This window comes from Bidens hawaiensis, unplaced genomic scaffold, assembly GCF_021521415.1.
Source record: "Bidens hawaiensis isolate Kalapana, Puna unplaced genomic scaffold, B.hawaiensis_p1.1 tig00031722_1, whole genome shotgun sequence".
NCBI lineage: Eukaryota > Viridiplantae > Streptophyta > Magnoliopsida > Asterales > Asteraceae > Bidens > Bidens hawaiensis.
The window spans coordinates 201,854-212,009 of NW_027495352.1; the positions used below are offsets into that span (position 1 = coordinate 201,854).

Consider the following 10,156-nt stretch of genomic DNA (forward strand, 5'->3'; position numbering starts at 1 on the left):
TCACAATCCTTAAAATAATAATAATAATAATAATAATCATAATGATTTTGCAGATTTTATTCAAAAAAAAAAAGAAAAAAAAACCTAGAAAGGAAATATGAGGCGGGCATGATCAAAACCGGTGTAGTATCTAATGAAACTACATATTTTTTGCGATCACCATAATAACAAACGTTATTTTTTATCTTTAATATTAGTATAATTTTGTTATATAAGAATAAAAAATAATTAATATTGTGTCTTTTTGCTTAATATTGTTTCTTTTTCGTCATTGTGTCTTTCTGTTTGTTATTGTGTTTTTCGTCATTGTGTTTTTTAATTGATCATTATGTTTTTTTTAAATACTAGTAACACCGTTGTGTAATAATATGTAAATATAATGAAAAATACCAACAAATTAATAATACATAAAACAAAATAATAAATACATATTACACAATAATCTGAAACGTAAAACACAAAAATGAATACATATAACAATACAATGACCTGAAACAAAATAACAATGGTAAATACATATAACACAAATTAATCTCCATCATCCAAATCTAAATCAATGGATTATATTTCTTCTCATTATTATTATTTTGGTTATACTTTGTATTTTAACTTTACCCTATTAGCGAAAATATATATACTAAATATTCAAATACAATATAATACGGTCTAATATTTGAGCATCTAAAATTCCTGAACTCCTTTTCTCAAGTTAAGCATGTGTATCCGACAGCAACCAAGGTCTTTGCAAAGGCAAGAAAGAAATGAAACCAAAAATATAATACAAAAGCATACAATCAACATTACATATAAATAAAAGATACTAGACTTTTACAAACCAACCCCCATCTCCAAATTCACATGTAAAATTTGAAGACATGGAAGCCACTTATTTTTGCTTCATATAAACATCTCACGCTCCATAATACAATATTATTTAGGCTTTCATAATAAACTTCATTTTCATAATAAAACCTTAACCCTCATAAAGTGAAACTGGCGGTGGTTCAAATCCTTCTTCAGATTCCCTTTTTACTTTTCAAACTTGTGTCATTGTCGTAAACCGATAGGTTTGGTCTAGGCTCAAACTCTTCATGAGAGTTTCTTGTACCTTTTATGTTTGGCCTGGACTCAAAATCTTCATTAGAGTTCTTTTTACCTTTTAAATTTGCATCATTATCATAAACAGATATGTTAGGCCTAGGCTCAAACTCTTCAGCATACTTCTTTATACCTTTTAAACTTGTGCCTTCATCATAAACTGATAAGTTAGGCCTAGGCTCAAACTCTTCAGCATAGTTCTTTTTACCTTTTAAACTTGTGCCTTCATCATAAACTAATAAGTTAGGCCTAGGCTCAAACTCTCCAGCATAGTTCTTTTTACCTTTTAAACTTGTGCCATCCTCATAAACCGATAGGTTTGGCCTGGGCTCAAACTCTTCATTAAACTTTATTTTATCTTCTAAATCAGTTTCTTCATCACAATGACTTTTCTTTACGGACAGAAGCGTCACCGAAGTACCCTTTTCAACAATTGAGTCTTGCCAATATTCTTCACGATTTGGTCTTGCATCAATGTTGATAGCAGTCTATTGAAGCAGCATACCAAAAACAATCAGTTGAAATATGTATTCTATATTTTATCCAAATAGACAAATAGTCATTAACTAGATTACGCAAGCTCCCGACAGTTTTATCTTCTGTCAGTTTAAAGACAAAATGTCGGAGAATTTGATAAAAGTTAACAAAAGTGGCTATATATCATCAAATACCATTATTTCCCTCTTTTTTCATACATTTTGATCTCAACCATTGGTTATTAAAATGAAAGCTTAAATTTTTTCCTTGGGCTAATTAGTCAAAACATCCTTTTTATATTATATTCGGTTTTCACTAGATAACAACTACAATACTAATCGATTATCCCCGGTTCAGAAGAACCAAAAGAGTAGGACACTGGATGATAACAGTGAAATCGAAAACTTGAATAGACGAGCATGCGAACAGGGAACTGCAGCCGGCTACTAAGGTCATTTGAAGGTCAAACTCCAAAGACGTTTTCCGGTGAAGTACCCCAATTAAGTGAAATTTTACTTGGCCGGAGGGTGAACAACCCGATCTCACCCTCGTGTAGACCCGCTAATGAATTAGAACAACATTAAGATGTTTCTTCGACCACCATCATTAAACACAAAAAATAATCATTATTGTCATATATCTAACCTATTTATTTAAACAAGTAATGTTCGGTTGACACATTTCATTTAACTGAATTATGCTATACTAGTAAAAGAGGCCGACTTGTCATCCTACTGAAAATTTAGATAACACAATAAAAAGACATACTTTTTAAGTCTAACCCGTCAACACACTCACGGCCTTGTTACAACCCACCAAATTTTATACCGCTAGCTTAAAACTCAATCACAAAATATTGAAAACACATTTGAGCGGTTCAAAATATATGTACATGTACCAATTTAGCCGATCAATACTTGTACAAAATTAGCCAATATATATATCCTATGCCATGTGTACCGATTCAGTTCACTTTTTACTTGTACCCATACCGGTACCAAAATCATTAGGGATTTGGAAAAAAACAAAAAAACAAAGCATTACTAAAGCGGTCACCGTACCGAAATACCCGTACCCATAACTTACCACTATATTTGGTACGGTACTTGGCACCCGATCAGTTTTATTGATTTTTCGATATGTGTACTTTTGGTACGAGTATGGTACCGGTCTCATCCCTATGCCAAACTGAGCCCGGGCCAATCGTTAGATTTGCCAGTTTACCAACCCTAATTGCAAGAACACGGTAATTTTGATGCCATAAATTTAGGAGAACACACACATACATATACATATACATGCATATATCGATATTCGATTACCATAATAAGTGGAAGAAGAACCAGGAAAGCAAGTGATGACTCCATCTACCGGGTACTCGAGTATTAGTGAGCTTCGAGATTCTGGTGTATGGATGAAGTGGAATGGTGATTCTATTTATAGTAAATTACGACCCTTCAATTATTAAGTGTGGGATGAACTCAAACCAAAGTATCAAGGAGTTTTTTATGGAAAAGAAAAAACGAAAAATACTATCTACCATGTTAGTGGTTTTTAGAGCATTCTCATCCCATCTATCATTTTTTACCCTATAATTTAACTAAAATTCATACTTTTTAAAATTTAATACTTATTTTAAAAAATCTCCCACAACCTATCCACCATCTTTATCCTTATCTTACTTACAAATAATTATTTTATTATATATCTTGATTTTATGCACTCATACAAATATAAAGAATGATGAATAGTAACTTTTTATATATAAAGAGTTGGTGTATCAATCATCATAATTTAGGGTTGGGGTAAACTAATGGTGGATAGAATAGAGTTAGTTTTTAGCATAATTTTTTTAAAATTTAAATATTGGGGAGAAGATGATGGATGGTATGAGAATACTCTTAAAGATTATTTATACTAGTTTTACTTTATCAATCAACCTACGTTTTATTTTTTAACCAACTCTTCTTTTCTATTTGATTTTTTATGTTCAAATGTATTATTTTTGTTGAATTAATATATTTATTTTATTAAACTGTATTTTGGGTTTAGTTCTAGTAACGTAGCGAGCCTAACTAATATCAATTAAATATATGTCGAATCTTCGTTGTATTTTGGGTTTAGTTCTAGTAACATATCGACTTTTGTTGTTATTTTTATTTTATTAATATTCATTTATAAATTTATTTTTTGATTTAGTTCCAACAGTGTAACGAACTTCACCAAACACGAACTAATTCACGTAAAATTATTTAACCAAGATGCATATGAAAAAGTATAAGTATTTTCCCCCATATAAAAGTCAACAATGAAATAACTAGTAGTTTACCTGTTCGGTGGACGGGAATATCAAAACGGAAATGTGACGACTACATTCAAGTTGCCTCAATAATGTAAAATCAATGTATGATCAAATCTCTAATTAAGCAATTGCTAAATTTGCTCATTAACCATAAAAAGTCAAATGAGTCCTTTTTCTAGAACAATAGCTTTACTAAAAGTTTACTAAAAGCAATTAAGGTCGCATCTTTTTAACACTAAACACATCAACATCGACACAAGTATTAGTGAAATTATTATGAAACTTGAAGGAGTATTTCATCATTTCATGTTTTCAAAAGGAATTAGGATGCGACAATTTTGGTTCATATTTAATTGCTTTTCATTTCGTAGTTCTTCCTCCCTCAAATATCTAGATTACACTCACAACATACTTGTATTAAAGGTGGGTTGGATGGGTTGGTTAATGAAGAGATTACATCTGGCCAGGCCCAAACAGAGCCCAAGAAGCCGAGCCCACGTCAGCCCGATCCAGCCCAATAGAGTCACGTGCACTCCAGACAAAGTGTAAAGTCAAACACCGACCTGTCTTTGTTAATCTGAGAGGTCCAGAGTTGAGAGTGACACAATCTTGGAGGGAAAACAGAATCCAGTGAATAATAGATTGCCCTTTAGCAGAGTCAAAGACCCAGCGGATAATAGAGAGGGTCCAAGGAATAACGGTTGGGAGTGAGATCCTCCCAATACTTTATATATATGTATGTATTCCTTTTGTAAAGGCAAGTTGGTCATGAGTAATAAAACATATTTCACTCTCACATTGTCATCTCACTGAAATCAATCTAAAGTCACCTCACACACTCACATATAACGACTCAAACACAATAAACTTACGAACTTCAATTGGGGTTTCTACATTGGCACCATCCGTGGGACCCTCTTTCGGACGGTCTCACCAATAGTTTCAGGCGAGATGACCGGAGTAAACACAGACGGCGTGACGTCAGCAACAAAGCTCGTGTCCGATGACGGTAGTGCACCTGCTGTAACTACGGCTGGAGGACCAGACGAACCCGATACGAGGCATCCGCATGATATGGAGGGGCATGTGACAATAGATTACGAAACAGAGGAAGAAAATCAAAGAACCGGCGGGGGAAGAAACACATAAGATAGGGAGGAGATCACTCCTGAGTTCATACGAGCACATAAGGACGCTCTCAAGGCGTTCCTAGAAGAACACGAAAAGAAGGAAAAACTCATGGCGGTTAAAACCCGTTTGACGTTTGATACCCCACCGCTAAAGAGCGGTGCCAAGCCAGAAGGCACCCAAACCCAGGACTCCAACACCCTCCTGGAATCGTTGGTCACACTCCTCTCGGCTGCTAAAGAAAAAGATAAGAAAAAAATCCTTACTGGATACCTTGGATACCCCATGCCGGCCTTCAGACACGCCTGATGTATCCAAGTTTACTCGGCGGATAGCAGAGGCTTGAGCTGGGAAGCATAGACAACTACGAAGAACTGAGAGAGAAGTTCCTGAGAAACTTCAGCCAACAGAGGAAGGCCATGAAAAATCCCAACGAGATCTTGAACATTCGGAGAAGAGATGAAGAAAAAGTAGAACAATTCTTGGACAGATACGTGTCCGAAAGCATAAACATCGAGGGGTCCCGGAAGTTATGAAGATTAGTGGCTTCATCAACGGGGTGAGGTTTTCCCAGCTGACAGAAAAACTGGGAGAAGACTTCCCGTCTACTTTCGACCAATTGATGGACCGTGTCCGAGCTTTCATTAGGGGAAAGGACACGGGATCTAAGCTCCGAGAGTGGGAACCAAAAAAGGCGGCCACAAAGTCGCTCAGAGGGAGGGGAGCGGGAGGCCACAGCCCCGGAAAATTACGGGGTCCATTCGACAAGGCCCGTTTCACACCTTACCGCCCTCCCGGGAGCCATGCTGGGTATACACCCTCAACCACGTACAATCCTCCCCAGTTCCCCAGCCCTGTACGCCTCGAAGGGGGGCGATTCCGGACATCTTACGGAGAAAGGCCTTCACCGGGAGGGGAAGACGTTCTGGCAACGGATAAAGCCAAGTACCCAGCAAAGACCCCCAGCCCTTTGTAACTACCAAAAGAGCCACGGTCACGCCACGGAAAACTGCTTCCAACTAAAGAAGTTGTGGGAGGCAACCTTGATGTCCGGTCAACTGCCCCTGCCGACCAGGGAATCCACCTCAATGGTTAAAGATGAAGACGAAGAGAAACATTACGTCGACATGATGCGAAGAAGAGACCACTGTGAGGGGGATCCGGGAAGGGCCATGAAGGTGGGAAGGATGGGCTCCTATGTCTCGGACACCGCCTGGATGAAGGCGGATATGTGGTTCCCAGGATTACTGGAGGAGGAAGCTTGGGAGATGCCTTTAAACATCTCTGCAAGCATTGCGGGACATCGAGTGGCTCGAGTCCATGTGGATGGAGGCAGTGGAGTAGAAGTGATGTATGAACACTGTTTTGTGAGACTCCAAAAAGAAATTCAAAGCATGTTGGAAGAGGACATATGTCCATTAATGGGGTTCTCTGGGGAGGTAGTGGAGCCTTTGGGATCTCTAACTCTGCCGTTTACCCTAAGAGACGAAGACAAAACCCGAACGGCCTACTTACGCTTTTCCGTGGTTCGAGCCCCATCAAATACAACATCATTTTAGGGAGGCTCGGGATGAAAGCACTCTGAGTGGTCCCATCCACAGTACACGGCTATATGAGGTTCCCGACCCCCAAGGGAGTACCATCAGGTCGTCTACAGAAATAGTGGCCGGCATTGGCAAAGGAGTCAAGATGAAGAAAGGAACGGAGGAATGGGTCCTCAATGGAGAACACCCGGACCAGACTGTCAGGATTGGATCCCAACTGTCTGATAGAGGCAGGCAGGGCTGAAGGATGTGTTATTACAAAAAACCGACGTGTTCGCATGGAAGCACGAAAACATGACAGGAGTTCCGCGGAATCTGGTGCAACACAGCCTGGATGAGTTCCATTGGATGGAACCGGTCAGGCAGAAGAAAAGGAGCCTGGGCCCACAAAAAAGCAAGGCAGTCCGGGAAGAAACGGCCAAGCTTATGCGAGAAGGGATCGTTAGGGAAGTCAAGTACCCGCGGTGGATCTCGAATCCGGTTATGATTGCGAAGTCGGATAACAGTTGGCGTATGCGTATTGATTTTAAAGACCTAAATAAGGCCTGCCCGAAGGACTCTTACCGCCTCCCAGAGACCGAGAAGAAGATAGAGTCCCTCGAAGGGTACCCTCTTAGATGTTTTCTGGACGCATATAAGGGGTACCATCAAATTCAAATAAACCCCAAAGATGAAGAGAAAACCGCATTCTACACCAATGAGGGAACTTTTTGCTACACCAAAATGCCTTTCGGGTTAAAGAATGCGGGGCAACATATCAACGATTCATGGATAAGCTTTTCGACCAACAAAGGGATCGAAATGTGGAAATATACGTGGACGATCTGGTTATTAAAAGCACAAACGAAGACCGGATGCTGAACGACATCAGGGAAACCTTCAACACCCTCAGAGGAGCTAACATGAAGCTCAACCCGAGAAAATGTTCGTTCGGGGTTGAGGAAGGGAGGTTCTTGGGAGTACTTGTAACTAAGGAATGGTTTAAAGCCAACCCGGATAAGGTCGAAGCTCTGATCCAGATGAATTCCCCAAGAAGTATAAAGGAGGTGCAAAGGTTAAATGGAAGTCTAGTAACCCTCAATCATTTCCTTTCCAAGATAGCGGACAAGACGCTCCCATTTATGGCAGTCCTAAAGAGAAGCGTAAAGATGAACAAGTTTTGTTGGGATAACGAGGCTGAAAAAGCCTTCCAGGCTTTAAAGGCACACCTCTGTGAGCTCCCCACAATCACAGCTCCCCGGCCGGGGAAAGTCCTGATCCTCTACCTCTCGCACATGGATCGGACGATCAGTTCAGTACTCATGGTTGAAAGGAGAGGAGTCCAGATACCCATTTACTTCCTTAGTCACATGTTGAAAGGACCGGAAGAAAGATATTTTCCTATCGAAAAGACAGTGCTTTCCCTCATTTACACGGCGAGAAAGTTAAGGAGATATTTCCAGGCTCATGTTATCCGAGTCTTGATAGACCAACCTCTCCAGCGAGTACTAATGAAGCCCGAGGTGTCTGGCAGGCTTGCCAAATGGGCGATAGAGTTGGGTGATCATTCAATTGAGTACAAACCGCGAGCAGCTTTCAAAGGCCTTGGGATGGCCGATTTCCTCACGGAAATCCCAGTAGGGGAGCGGGAAGAACTTTTATCCCCGAAAGAACACCAGGAGAATGTGGTGACTGACATGCCGGAAGGTCCTGAGGAACCTTTTTGGAACTTGTACACTGACGGAGCCTCCAACGAAGATGGGAGCGGGGCGGGGCTCATACTTGTCAACCCTGAGGGAATAGAGCTAACGTATGCGGTGCGACTGGGGTTCCCCAGCACCAACAATGAGGATGAATATGAGGCCATGTTGGCAGGGCTGAGGATGGAAAAAAAGATGCCCGTCCGACGTGTCAAGGCTCACGTAGATTCGTTACTTGTCGCCAACTAAGTAAAAGTGGAATATGAAGCTAAAGACGCCAAGATGATACAATATTTGATTAAGACGAAGGAACTGTTGGAAAGTTTTGACAAAGCAAAGGTTATCCACATCTCCAGGAGTTTGAACAAAAAGGCGGACGCCCTAAGCAAGTTAGCATCCGTAGCTTTAGACCATCTGGAAAAAGACGTCAAAGTGGAAACCATCAAACAGCCGTCCATATCGGAGGAAATGGTAGTCGGAGTAGAGGCACCCGAGCCCTGCTGGATGACCCCACTGTTACGATACCTGAAGGAAGGGATCATCCCCGAAGACAAACAGGAGGCACGCAGGTTGAGAATTTGAGCTCTTCAATATGAAATAATTGAGGGGGCCCTGTACCGGAGGTCCTATCAAGGGCCCTCCCTCAAGTGCATCGATTATGGAGAGGCCGAGTATGTTATACGAGAAATACATGAAGAATCTGTGGGATGCATATGGGGGAAAAGATGGTGGCGGCCCGGGCCATGAGGGAAGGATACTATTGGCCGGCCATGTTTATGAGCACTTTAGGGGTAATACGGAAATGTGATAGCTGCCAGATCTATGCCCCGGTCACCTGGAAACCTAAATTGAATCTGGTCCCGGTGAGTTCTTCCTGGCCGTTCCAGAAGTGGGGTTTCGACATAGTGGGGCCGTTCCCAGAGGGATCGGGGAAATCCAAGTTTCTAATAGTGGCCATAGACTATTTCACCAAATGGGTGGAAGTCAAGCACTAACCACAATTACGGGGCAACAAGTGAAGAGATTTGTATGGGAGAACATCGTTTGTCGTTTCGGACTGCCCCACACTATCGTAAGTGACAACGGAAAGCAATTTGCGGGAGAAATGTTCATAAAATGTTGCAAGGAACTAAAAATCAGGCAAACCTTCACGTCGGTGGCACACCCCCAAGCGAACGGACAAGTGGAGAGGGCCAACCGGAGCATAGTAGAAGGGATAACCAGCCGCCTAGGCCGACAGCGAAGCTCATGGGTGGAAGAACTACCTCATGTCCTATGGGCTCATCGAACCATGCCCAAAGTAAGCAACGGGGAGACGCCTTTTAGCCTGACCTACGGAACGGAAGCCATGATACCCGTTGAGATCGGTTTACCTACCGGCAGAACCCGGTTAACTGAGGAAGAAAACGAAAACGATCTCAGGCTAAATCTGAATTTATCCGAAGAAAGAAGGGAGGCGGCTGTTAGGCGAGAAACTGAATATAAAAAAAATGGAAAAATACTACAACTCGAGGGTAAGAGAGGTTAAGTTCAAGGTGGGAGACCTGGTTCATCGAGAAAACGAGGCAAGTAGACAGGAGAATCAAGGAATGTTGGGGCCGCGTTGGGAAGGCCCTTACCAGGTCATCTGGGCAGGAGACAAGGGCACTTATAAGCTGGCATACCACACGGGGAAATAAGTGCCCCGTACGTGGAACGCGATGCAACTTAGGAAATATTATACGTGAAATCCCTAGAAAGAGGGACACGAGGGCAACACCCAGAGAGCTACTTTTTGAAAACATTTTGGAACAACTGGCCATGTAAGCCCCAGAAAAGTCCACAGACCTATAATAACCTCTCCGGGAGGAAACTGAGGACAAAGATCATGACTTTCATTCTTTTTGTAACTCATTCATGTAACATGCTCAACCATTAATGGCATGCAG

The 10,156-nt window shown here is 41.2% G+C and overlaps 1 pseudogene; it reads right to left on the bottom strand.

Moving 5' to 3' along the window:
- Positions 1-812: 812 nt before the first annotated feature.
- LOC143582422 (uncharacterized) lies at positions 813-5,810 on the bottom strand (annotated as a pseudogene).
- Between the last annotated feature and the right edge of the window lie 4,346 nt (positions 5,811-10,156).